We start from the raw sequence: 13,753 nt of genomic DNA, 5'->3' as shown, positions 1-13,753 counted from the left end.
TAAGTAGAAACAATGAATGTTTCAGAAGAGACTCATGTTGCATTCATGATCCTGATGCATTTACGGATCCACAAATCTAATTTCATCTTCCTGCAACGTGAACTAAAAGCTTTGTTAAAAGGCCCTGAGTCTCTCACAAGCAGGGTTTCCTCAAGGGCTCTCTGCTATAGCATTCACAGCAGCAAAGAAAAGGCATTGCTTAGCTCAGGAGGTGGCAAGCCACAAAACAGTGCCTACAGCTGCTTGTTTGCTCCTCCCAGCTCAGGCACTGTCTTCCTCCGCTCTCCCAGGCCTTGGGCTGGTCCTATCTCCCCCGCCCTCCTGCTCATGCTGGTTTCCATCCCTTTGCAACAGCAAGACAACCAATATGAGGACCAAAACTCATAGCAGTCTCACCTGTGTTGATCATATCTAGGCCCACATCTACACTAATCACAACACTTTGCTATCACAGCTGTGTTGTAGCTGTTCCCCAGCCCTTGTTGACTTCACAGGAGGTTGCCCACAGGTATCATCCTAGGCTGAATGAGAGGGATAACTTGGAGCAAACACTCGGTGCTAAAGGAATATAATCACCAGCATGCTTATGATTTAAAGAGCACTCTCAGCACAGCTCATTGTGGTCTTTCAGTTCCTGTGCTCATTCCACATTGGTTTCTTCTTGATTTTGCAGTGAGAATGGCTGGTAAGATTAGGGAACCTCTACTTCTGTTTTAACTGCAAGTGTCCTAAGAATAGAACTAGTAAAAGTCGGCTGAGCCCCTGAAGTGCAGGGGGTTCTCTCTTCAAAGGTGAAAACTGGGATGCTCTCAGCTGCTGAGAGATTAAGGTCACTATCTGAAAACTATCACTATCTGAAAACTAATCTTCAACTTCTGTGGGGAAAAATTCTTTAATTTTCTTCCTCCAATTTGCTTTGCCTCCTATGCTGCTTATGTATCTACGGTGAAAGCTGAAAACATCTTAGGCCGAGTGGGTGATGGATGGCTTGCAAAGAAAGCCAGTGAGACCACAGGAAACCGATTATGCACTTTCTGTGACAGCCAGGCTACGGGACGAGATGGAATTTGCAAGCGGTGGAACAGCTGGCAGCTCCAGCCCACGCCATCTGGATCTGTGCGATTTTATAATACTTATTGTCACTAACTCTAAGAGGAATATGAATGGAGCTGGCTGCAAGTGGAAATGAGCTGGCTTTTCCATCGAGCGAATCCTGCGCGGAGGCTTGGCACAGGGACATGGAGCAGGGCGAACATCTGATACCAGCTGGCCAGCCACAAATTACCACTTCATTGGTCAGGCTGACATTGTGGGACAACAACAGAAAATCTTTCAGTCAGGCAAGGAAAGCCCTGTTGAAGAAAGTGGCATTTCAAATCTATCAGTCTGGGAGGGGAGGTGTAAGGTTGCCAGCTCTCCATCTTCAGTCTGAATCTCGTGAAAACCGGCTCATTTTTTTTCCTTAAAACCTTAGCATCAAGAGACACAAGATTATTCAAGAATCTTACACTTACATTAAAAAAAAGCCCTTTTTGGCGCTTATGGTTAAGAAAAAATGTGACCAATCTCTACCTAACAGCTTCACAAAATAGAATAACCTTCAAGCTCATTGTCTTAAATTTTAATGATTTAAACTAGTTTGTGAATTGGGGATTCTTGCACGTGATTTTGAAAGATATGGAGCTGCCTGTGCCGAGCACATTCATTTCGGTACCAGGATTTCTGCCTGTAGAACTTGACCCATTCTCTGGAGGTGCCTGTTTCTTTCTATTAACCCTAAAGGGGAGCCTAATGCTCCTAACATAGCTATCTCAGAAGCCTAAAGTTAGATAGGAAGAAATAGGGCTTTTATGTTGCTGTTCTCATCTGTGAAAGGGAATAGCAATTTTTTCCTTCCTGCAGGTCAGCCAGAGGATAAGGTCCGTGTCTTCTGATACCATGGCTCTGCAAGCTGGTAGTGACATGAAAGCCCAACCTGTTTAACTTTTATCATAAAATATATTTTTAGTTCTTGTTGTTAATTTGGAAAACTTAAAACTTTTAGTCTGAATTTAGTCAAACCAAACTAAAAAGAAGGTCAAATAATGGCATCTTCCTTCCCTCCTTGCTCTCTTTCTTTCCTTTTTTTTTTTTTTTTTGATTTTCTGATTTTAAAGACATTTTAGCCCTGTGTGGTTTGGGAACTGACCTATTTTTGATCAATGACTGTAGTACTGAAACAACAGAGAAATATGTGCCATAAAATATTTTCCACAGTATTTTCCAAACCTGTGTTTCTTCATACTTGAATTAATTATTTTTTTAAAAGGAAAAATACTGATTCTCTCTTCTGGCATTCACTCAGCAGCTGAAAACACTAATTTCTGTAGATGGTCAGTTTACAAAACCTGTCAGTTAAGCTGAATAAAAATGTAGCAAGACACTGCATGCCAGACAAGATGAAGTGCCTAGCTAAGAAGCACACGAGAATGCATCTTATGTCAGGCTCGCACAGAGTGCAATGCCTCAAAAGGGAAAGGGCAATCACACAGATTAATGCTGGCTATTCTGATTTTAGCTGGCAGAAATGGGTAATAAAAGCAACAGCAGAGAAGAATGCAAAGGTCCAGCACTCATATCAATAAGATAGCCCTTTAGAAAAGCCTGCAGTGATGACAGAAATATCCTCAACAGCATGTCAAGGAGACACAGTGAGAAGGAGGCCAATTTAAATATATCTGTATCATGTACTGCAGTGAAGATAAATCAACAAGTAAAGAAAGAAGCTCAACCATTTTTATCAGCGGCAGGTACAGCTCTCGGGGTCGCGGTGTGCCCTGGCTCTGCATCTACTAAAAAGGAAGAATTCAGCTGGAGAAGCAGCAGAGGGACAAAAGAAGCAACCTATCTGAAATATATTCATTTCTACAAATAGCCCCAGAGCAAAGCAAACGTGTCTGGAAGGACCAGCGCTGAAGTGCCATGTCCCATTCGCTAGGAGCAGGACTTGCCTCTGAGAAGGGTCAGTGCAGCCATAGGGGTAAATGGAGAAAAGAGGATCCAGAGCAAGGTTCAAACAGGTCCAAGCAACTGCCTGCATGTGAGGAGATTTGAAAAACATTTTGAGAGGGAAATGCTATATTGAAATATATACTTTGTGGAGTTATGTGTTCTGCCCCCATTTTTCAGGATGGTAGAAAGGCGCTGGCAGAGCGGCACATCTGGAAAAACAGAAGGCCTGGAAGCGCTGAATCTAAAGAAGTGAATCCTAACAACCCTTGCTGGGTGGGTGACACCTCTCGCTGTTGATGCCCCATGTGTATTTACAAGGATCCGCACCTCCTCGGTGCTATTCCTGCCTGAGGGTATATTACACTAAAAATATTTACGAGTCTCCCAAGGGCATTTTCTACAATGCTGAATTACAAAGCTGTAAACTCATTCACTTTGTATTGCAGCTGGTGATATTACAATTTGAGGTATTCAGAGAAAAAAAGTCATATTTTGAAAATGCCAGCAAGTGCAGTCGGGAGTGAACATAAAGGAGAACAGAGGAGGTAGCAGCAAATTCTCTTTCCTTCCTAGCCAAAAGTGCTCAGCCGGAGCACCAGCTGCCACAACAACTCAACCACCATGTGGCCAAGTCTGGAGTGGCAACTGGCTGCAGAGGACCAATTGGGTCTGGCTGGTGGTGGCAGCCAGCCGTGCTGGGCTTCCGAAAGGTCTCCCACCACTCAGCCTCATTACCTCGGGCTTTTTGCACACATGCTGTGATGCCACAGGAGGTTGAGTGTTCAAATGGATGGTCTTAATGTGTCCTCAGCTATAAGACCAAGGAGCAATAAGGTCTTGAAACAAAATCCTTTGCCTGGAAATCCTCATTAGAAATCATTCATTCAAGTCGCTATCACTGAAATTCCTATAAAATAAAAAGAACAAATTCTTCAGTTCCTTTGCAGCAAAATTATGTCTAATCATATTCAGCTCTTTTTGTCTTGTCCAGGCATGCCCAGAAGAACTCAGTCTCATGATCTACAAACCAGAGGAATCTCATTTTTGATTTTAGCTCTCTAAGGGATTCTCTTTTGATCCTTCTGATCAGACAAGAACAATTACTGTGCCTCAGAGCTCTCCCCTGCCTCCAGCCTCCAATTAGTCACATATGATAATGTTTTTTCAACCTAAAAATAAGGTCATCTCTTCAATTGCTTGTATCTAAATCAGGAGACACTAAGCTACCTCATTCACAAAACAGCAGCTCACTCTTTCCAGCCAGCCTGGGGTTGTCCACTCTCGCTTTTTGCAAGTTCATTACCTTTTAAAAGCTGTGGTCTGGGCTGTAAGGATGCCATTGATTAAATTTTTGTTTGCTCGAGATGCCTCCTGGTGTTTTGAGCTGTACACAGACTAAGCCAAGTGCTTGAGTGCATGTGTTTCGGTTCACAGAGAGACCAACTGAGATTCCTGGGATTACTGATGCATCGAAATTGAGCCTGTACTTAAATGCTTTGAGCCCAGAACTCTCTCCGCTACACTTTTTCAGTTTGTTTTCTTTTTTTCAGAACTCTGAACTATGTTGCGTTTTTTTCTATTGTTCTTTCAAATTTGTCATGGAGAAAGGCCACAGTCCTCACAGCTTGTTGGTCTTCTGCTCTGATGTCAATGAGGCTTCGAAGGCAGGAGCATCTTGCCTGCATTTGGACAAGACGAAGACCCACTCTGGGCCTTGAGTTTGCTGTTGAACCCTCCACCCCATCAAAAAAAAATCCATTAGCTATAGTATGTACAGTATATGTATAGTATATACAGAAAACGTTATAGAAAATGAAATGAGGCATTAGTTTCCTTTCTTTTTACTAATGAAGAAGTGCACTTCGGTAAAGACTAGAAAACTAGATTATTTTTCTGACATAGTATCTATGTGTTCTCACTTGTCTTCTGAAATTTTCTTTTAACATACTGGACAGTTGCATTCATAATTACACAAAGTCAGCCAATAATCAATAAATGAAAAATTGGCTAAGTAATAAACTGCACAGAGTACTTGTCAATAAGGAATCACCATGAAATTGAGGATGGATTTCCTGGTAGCTCTTAGGAGTTCTTCCTGTCCTGGTGCTGTGTGACAGAAAGGTAAAAATGAACGATTTCTATAGCAGTTGGACAAGACAAAAGTATGAGGGACCTGTGTTTGGGACAGCTGCAATTTTGAAGGGGACTTTAGGATCAAAATAAAAACCAATTTAAACTGAGTTCTGAATCGGTCACAGTGGTGACCTTGCTTGAGCAGGGGGATTGGACTAGATGATCTCCAGCAGTCCCTTCCAAACTCAACGAGCCTGTGATTCTGTGATGAGACAATCCGTGAGACCTCTGTGTGCATGCTAAGGGCAAATAAGGCTGCAGGAGGAAGCAGCGTTCCCGGTACAAAGCACTGGAGCTTATAGGAGACAAGAGGACCTAGAGCTCCACTGAAGCCTCTCCTGGTGTGGCAACCCTCATGGCAACTCTTCTTAAAGGATGTTGACAAATTGGAATTGGTTCAGAGAAGACCTACATGGCCACATCAAGCTCTGGAAAACCTTTCCTGATTACACAATATGCTAGCTTTTGTGGGGAAGCTGGTTTAGCCAGTTTCTGCCTCCATTGGTTCTTGTTTCTGCCTTTGCATCCCGGTTCTCCCTCATTTCTATGGCCACAATAGTAAGCTGGACCATACTGCATGCAGCATTGAGCGAACTACTTTGAAAAGCAAGTCTCCAAAAATATTATTCTATACAACAGCTATCATACTTCTTTCTCGGGGCAGAGGGGAGGAGGGAAATCCTCCATTCTGCAATTGTGCACTTGATTTTAGCCCTAATACCTAAGAGTGGTATTATCAAGGTTCTCCAAAGGATTTCCTTTTTCCAATGAGAAAATATTGTATAGGTGGGAGAAGAAGGCTCCAGACGCTAGTCTTGGATTTGCAGAACTCTAGCAGTCAGTTAAGAGCAACAGCCTTTCCAAACCTCCCCAAATTCTTGATAATTATCCCTTATGCACGCGTAGCTCAGCACTTCACTACAACCCCCTGAATGGTGTAGATGTTAGTGGCCCAGCTCGTGTGTGGGACAGCTGGTCTGTGTTTCCACAACAAGCCCACCACGTTCAGGAGGCCTCAGGCTCACTCTGCAAATACTTGTCGTTTGAGCAGTAGATGTGTGGCATGCCCGGCATGTCCTGGGCATAGCACACTTCATGGGCATATTCATAACTTCTGCTTAGGAAATTTGGAACAGAAATATGACAGATATATAATATAGGTATATACAATAAAAGCAGCATTTTCAAAAGCAACCAAATATCAGCATAAGGCTGACATTCAGAAGCAGTCACTTAGACATTCAGGAGTCTGTTTCATTGAAAATAGGTTTTAGAGTACATTTTCTCAAAGCCCTTACCTTTTTATATTTCCTGTTTTACAGTGTTTATGGCTGTGGGCTCCCTGATGGTTGCTACTGGTTAGACATGCAGAGAAATTTTACTTGATGACATTGCAAATAATATACAAGGTCACATCAAGGTATCATTTTCTAAGCAGAAGACCTACTGAAAACAGCTGAGCAATAACAGTACTAATGGCCCTGAATGTGGTTATATCAACATGATGTTTCACTGCGTAAAAAAATTGATACTGTTAAGAAAGATGATGGCAGCTATATGGACATAGCTAATTTGAGAGTGCTATTCACTGAGTAACTAGTGACCAGTTTTCCAGTTCTCCTGTTTAAATTAATGAATATGTAAAGAACAGATTAATTTGATTTCTCTAAAACCTGCTCAGTTTCATTAACACAGTGGGGGAAGACAGACGATATGTATTTGGATGCTCTATTCTTTAAGAAAAGCTATTCTACCTCTGATATTTGGAAGATTAAAAGAAACCGTTGATTAAAATAATATTAACGCAGTTTGTATCACTACTGTTTCTTCCTAGTCTTAAACTGTAGTAAGCGAAAGATGGTTAAATTCCTATTTTTCAGTGAGATCATTCAGAAAATAATACATGTGCTTTGTGGAAAGGCAGAAAAAAACCACTTTTTTTCACAAAACAGCGACAGTCATTTGGAGGGGAGGGCGATTCCAACATGACAAGAAGGTAGTGTAGGCTGGGTTGTCTCCCAAGTACAGTGATGCTGTACTAAAGCCATTCTGAATGTCAACAAGCTTCGCTGTGCACAAAGACTGTAAATGATACAGAAGCAGTCCCTTATCTGGGTAGAACAAAGACTGTCAGAAAAATCTTTCCATTTTTTCCTAGATGAATTCCATTTATCTTTTCAACAGATTCTAAATCTTTTGCAAAATACTCCAAAGGGGCACAGCACAGTGTGAGACTTGTAATCAGCCTGCAAAGAGTGGCAGAAAGCTGGCTCGTTTGGTCGCTCTCAACGGTTTCCTTTATTCTAACCCGTCTGTTCTGAGTTTAAATCACAGGAAATGTGTTTAACTCTTATGGTAGGTAGCATTAAAAAAGCACAAAGGAACCTAAACAAAATATTTGAAGTAAAACTCAGCTTCAGAAGCAAATCAAGGGCATGACTCACCTACATACACCAATTACTGTACATACATAACCTTTTTTGTTGTTGATCCACTTAATAATTGAATGTGTTTAACCAGAAAAAGTATCATGGTTAGACTACCACGCAGGAAGTAACTAATTGGGTAAAAATGAATTTTCAGAGAAAACAAACATGGGCACTTATTAGCTGGCTAGCAGCAGAAAATGGCAGATCTTAGAGTGGCACTCTAGCAAGGAATGCTGCAGTGTTTATGGATGATGCCTATCAATCTGTTTGTAATGGCATGCCACCTGCGTCTGGCAGAGGTATAGTGCTATGTTGGTACCCAAAATCCTTTTTAGTTCAGCAGTTTTGTGATGTTACTCCTTTGTTTCACTGGAAAGTATTCAGCATGTGCAAATCTTCTAGAGAGAGACAGAAGAACGTTGTCAGATATAACGTTGTTTTCCTTCCAGTTCATGAGCTCTTGAGCACAGCATCCCTCTGGACTGCAGGCTTCTAATGTGTCATGAATTCACAAATTTGGTGGGAGCTTTTGAAGGAAAAGCAGCTGGTGAAGAAAATGGTTTGAGCTCTCCAGTGAGGTGGCACCCTTTCCCAGCAGAAGGGCTGTCCAACCTGGGTGTCTGGTAACTGCTGCAAGCACTTACTTTTCAGAGGATGGGTAAAGGTTAAATGTCAATTACAGCCCTGCTTCCTGAAAAAGGGAAAATAAATTAGCAATTGTTAGCTAGCAAAGGTGCTAAGATTATTTCCTCAAGCCTGAACCAGTATTTCTTTCATACTTTCCTTGTGCTCTTCATATGAGGTGTTTGCATACACCTATAGGCCAAGCTGACTTAGATGATCAGAACCATGTTTAAGAGAGACATGGCAGCTGTAACACTCAATGCTATGAAGTTAAGATTTGCTCGCGGAGCAAGCATTTGGAGGCAAACACCTCTGTTCCCACTATGCTGGAAAAAGAAAGCAGGGTGCCTCACAGAGCAGAAAGACCACGCGTCGAGTCCAGACTATTTCAAGGACAAGAGAGTTTTAGCAGCTCTCTCTTGCGGACTTAGATACTGAAGTGAGGATTTAGGCACTTTTAGGAAAGTGAGATCCATGCTTAAAATTCACTCCTTATCTTGTGCACAGACAACTGCTCCCTTCAAAGGCACAAGTGGGAAGGAATTACCATTGACCTTTTGTCTAAACAGGCTGAGATTGGAGAGCGTGTCTGGGCAACGGCAGCCCTCGGTTCCTTTTTGGGGAGGATGTGCCCGCATTGCTCGCAGCCTCGCAGGACGGTGAACAAAACCACCACTGTATTGCTAGCTCTAGCTTTGATCTCTGCTGCCACAGCAAGGGTTTTGGAGCAGAGAGGAAGGTAGGAGAATACCTTGAGCAGAGAGGAAGGTGGGAGAATACCTTATTTTTCTTCACTATGCAAACAGACAATCTCTGTTAGTTGTGAACAGCACTTAAAAGCAACGAAAAATTTCCAAACCACTAAGTCATTAGTAACAGTCTTAAAGAAATACTTGTATTCTGTAAGCTTGAACAGATGCTAACAGAAGTAGAACCTAAATTTGCTCAGGGGCCTGATATCAAGCTAAGTTAACAATGCAGATTTTTTATCCAGTCTTTCATCCAGTCTCACTCTGCAGGACAAAACGTTGCTTTTCAGGTCCTCCAGGATACATCTATACTAGTAGATAAAACAGGATGAGCGCACACAAGGGACTTCAACACCCTCCAGAGGACGGACTCCAGTGTTTAGTTATTAGCACGCTCTGTGGAACAGTTTTAGCTCGTGTCAAATCGCTCACTCCAAGGCTGGGGAGGGCCTGCCCCAACAGACACCTTGGGCAAGATCACCCTGCTCTGGAAGGAAAGAGCATTCATTAGACAATAGTCCTTTGCCCACATTATTTACTAGCACTGACACAGCCATGAAGACCAGCATCAGACTAAAGCAGTTATCTCCTGCACACACATGGATGTAGAATCACTGTGTAAATTAAATAGCAGCTGATATGACTCTTCCCCTTAAGGTACTCAAGGATTTGGCTGACAGTAGTGATTGTGCTCACACTCAGTAAAAAAGTTGGGATTGCTTCCTTTCATCATTATACTTTTCCCTCTGCACATTGAGCTACTTAGAATCTCTAAGGAATTATATTATGTCCACAGAAAGTTTGCTCTTTCCCAGCCTAACTCACTTTATAATAAAATCAGCTAGATTATCTCTAACCACGTTGATCTGCAGTGTAACTTGAAATGGAGAATTTGCATAGGAATGAATGAGGACTGCTCGACTCTTCTTTCTGGCAGATCTGCTGCAGGGTGAAAGCAGAGAACTGGGGTAGCAGTAACAGTAGCACCCGTAGCACTAGGATCCAAAATAGTGTCGGCTATGGGATAGGCACAAAATCACCCTGGAAAAAGTTGAGCCATCCTCAGTGTGGCTGTTTATGCAAACAATTGAATTTCTGCCCCCATTGAAAAAGATACAAGGAATTAATTAGTAAGAACTGAACTCTTTTTACTTAAATTCGGTTTCAGTTAAATTTGACCGCAGTATCTTTCCAATTAACAGCAAAACACTCCCCCAGTGGCAAACTTGATTCCAAAACACAAACTATTTTCTTAAAATTGCTTCTGTAACATGCTAAAAAGAGCTGTTGTCATGAAGTTCTGCTATAAAACTATGCTCTCTCTGTTAAATAGAAGTCAGGCATGTATTGTCCTTTCTGTTGCTCTAGCAGAGATGGTTTATCTGAATAGCATTAATCTTCCCAGTGAGGAGAAAACTGCTTTTGAAAATCATGTACAATTCTTCAGCAGTGTTCTTCTAAGCTCTGATAGTATCACCACTGAGTGTGTTGATGTCTAACAAATACATCTAAGAATGCTGATTTAAGAAGTACTCTTTTTGTACATTTTTGTTGCATTTCTTCCATCAAAACGGGCTTGAGTTTGATGTGGTGGTGCAGGAGCTTTTCCAGCGTTGTCTGTGGAGGGTTACAGTCCTATTAACATTAGTCCCCCAAAGCACGGTTCTGTAATCCAATGTATTTGTACACAGAGCGTATTTTTAACAGCAGCAATTTATGGCATTTTCTGCTTAAATTGTTGTGATATGTGAAAACAGTTGGAATCATCTGTGCAGCCATTTTGCCTGGACAAAACTGCAACAACTGCCATCTTGCCGTATGATAGTGTGGATTAAAAAAGCTGTCCTGTTGCGGTGCTCATTCAAACTGATCTGAGATTATTCAGTTCCTTTCTTCCAGTCAAATCCTCTCTTATGGGTTTGCAACAACAGTCTGCTTCCAAAGTACTGCACTTGTGTAAAACAAGTTTCAAACTTGCTTAGAGAACTATGTTTCTTTCATTTCCTCAAAACTAAAGCAATATGGAATGCAGTATCATTTGTAATGAACAGTGAACAGATGATCTGTTTTAATTTGTAATCTCGCCAAAGCAGGGACATCACAGTGAATTTTATTAACAGCATGCTGGGTCCCAGTGTAAGATGCATTTCTAGGGCCCATGCCAGTATAAATTATTGCTAAACATATCTGACAGCAAGAGTGGCACAGCGGTAAGAGCAGTGAAGATGGAGCCATCTGATTGATAAACCTATCTTCACACAACCTGCATTTTAAGTGGCTAAATGCAAACAAGTGCACATCCAGGAACAGGGAGCTTACGGTCCTACCTACAGAATGTGTGAGAGTGTGCCAAAAACATGTGACTCTTAATTGGATTTAGGGCTTATAGTGGACATGCAATTGAATACAAATTACAAGTGGAAAAAAGAACTACTTCTGTTCTTGGCTGCACTATTAGTTGGAGTAAGGAATGAGAGTGGGAGGTGATGGCTTTTTTTCTGATTAATATTACAATTTGTACAGTTCTGTGGTGCAACCCATCTGACAGAGGACTCCTCATTTAAAAGCGAGGCATATAGTCTAAACTAGCATCCTGTATATTCAGTGGAGAGAATTAGACACCTCCACAGGGCAATCAACTGATCTGAGGTGCCTGAGAGAGATGAGAATTGCCTCTTGACACTGCTATCTCTCTCCATTGGCTGGACAGAGCCACAACTATTATTTTAGAACATACACCTGTGTTTTAAACAACTAAATTTAGGTTATCTGAGTCCTACTTTCAATGTTCAGAATTTTTAAAGGATGCTGCAATGTTGGAGATGGTGTCAAAAATGTTTTGAAGCTACAGAAAAAGCTTTTTAGTGATACTCATACAGAGCTTTATTAATTTACTTTATCCAACAGGCAAGCAAGAGAAGACCTGATTATAATGTGATTAACTTATCTAAGTGATGAGGTACTAAATATCCTTTGTTGAAGAAAAAGAGAAGAGAGGATCACAGAATCACAGAATCACAGAATCGTTTAGGTTGGAAGGGACCTCTGGAGATCATCTAGTCCAACCCCCCTCCTCAAGCAGGGTCATCTAGAGCATATTGCCCAGGATCACATCCAGATGGGTTTTGAATATCTCCAGGGAAGGAGACTCCACCACCTCTCTGGGCAACCTGTTCCAATGCTCTGTCACCCTCACAGTGAAGATTTTTTTTTCTCAGGTTTAGGTGGAACTTCCTGTGGTTCAGTTTCTGCCCGTTGCCTCTTGTCCTGTCGCTGGGCACCACGGAGAAGAGGCTGGCCTCATCCTCTTGACACTCCCCCTTCAGATACTTGTACACGTTGATGAGATCCCCTCTCAATCTTCTCTTCTCCAGGCTGAACAGGCCCAGCTCTCGCAGCCTTTCTTCAGAGGAGAGATGCTTCAATCCCCTCGTCATCTTGGTAGCCCTCCGCTGGACTCTTTCCGGGAGTGCCATGTCTCTCTTGTACTGGGGAGCCCAGAACTGGACCCAGTACTCCACGGGAGGCCTCCCCAGGGCTGAGGAGAGGGGCAGGATCACCTCCCTCCACCTGCTGGCAACACTTTGCCTCATGCACCCCAGGGTACCATTGGCCTTCTTGGCCACAAGGGCACAGTGCTGCCTCATGCTCAACTTGTTGTCCACCAGCACTCCCAGGTCCTTCTCGGCAGAGCTGCTTTCCAGCAGGTCAACCCCCAGCCTGGACTGCTGAGTGGGGTTCTTCCTGCCCAGGTGCAGCACCCTGCACTTGCCTCGGTTGGACTTCAGGAGGTTCCTCTCCACCCACCTCTCCAGCCTGTCCAGCTCCCTCTGAATGGCAGCACAGTCTTCTGGTGTATCAGCTACTCCTCTGCAGAGCCCTCTGGCGTGTCAGCCACTCCCCTCACTTTAGTATCATCAGCAAACTTGCTGAGGGTGCACTCTGTCCCTTCCTCCAGGTCACTGATGACTACATTGAACAAGACTGGACCCAGGACTGACCCCTGGGGGACACCGCTAGCTACAGGCCTCCAACTTGACTCTGCGCCATTCACCACAACCCTCGGAGCTCGGCCATCCAGCCAGTTCTCAGTCCACCTCACCGGCCACTCATCCAACCCTCACTTCCTGAGCTTACCTAGGAGGATGTGATGGGAGACAGTGTCCAAAGCCTTGCTGAAGTCCAGGGAGACAACATCCACTGCTCTGCCCTCACCTACCCAGCCAGTCATCCCATCATAGAAGGCTATCAGGTTGGTCAAGCATGATTTCCCTTTGGTGAATCCATGCTGACTACTCCTGAGCACCTTCTCATGCTCTTGTCCTGTCACCTCTGTTCACGCTGCATCAATTCTTTCCTCATTCATTGTGCTGTTCCCTTATTTAAACTCATAAGAAAAATCTTTTCCTCCTAAATTTTATGTTGGATAAACACAAGTTCTCTTGCAATCTTTAGGGGCACTCAGAATCACCACTCCAAGTAGCAAAATAAAGGGTAGCAACGTCCTTCCCTTAGCACCACTAATGAAAGAGAAATTGCCCTAGACAAGTCTGTCATTGAAGAACATAAAGCTGCAGACCTACCTGTAACAATTCTGGTAGCTGCAGCACTATTATAAGGTGTACGTTTTCTATCAGTTAATAACCCCAGTTTACATATTTCCAATTTATACGCCATGACAACCCGCTTTGTTGCTTGGCCTTGTTACTATAGTTATAGAAAAATACTCTGGTCTATCATGTAGTCTCTTGTGCGTCTTGTGATTGAAGCCATATACATAACCCTATATTCCTGCTGCCTGGTTGAAGGTTATATATGTACTTCCTA

The sequence above is a fragment of the Struthio camelus genome, chromosome 3 (genome assembly GCF_040807025.1).
Source record: "Struthio camelus isolate bStrCam1 chromosome 3, bStrCam1.hap1, whole genome shotgun sequence".
Lineage (NCBI taxonomy): Eukaryota > Metazoa > Chordata > Aves > Struthioniformes > Struthionidae > Struthio > Struthio camelus.
Note: the sequence above shows the minus strand (reverse complement) of the source record.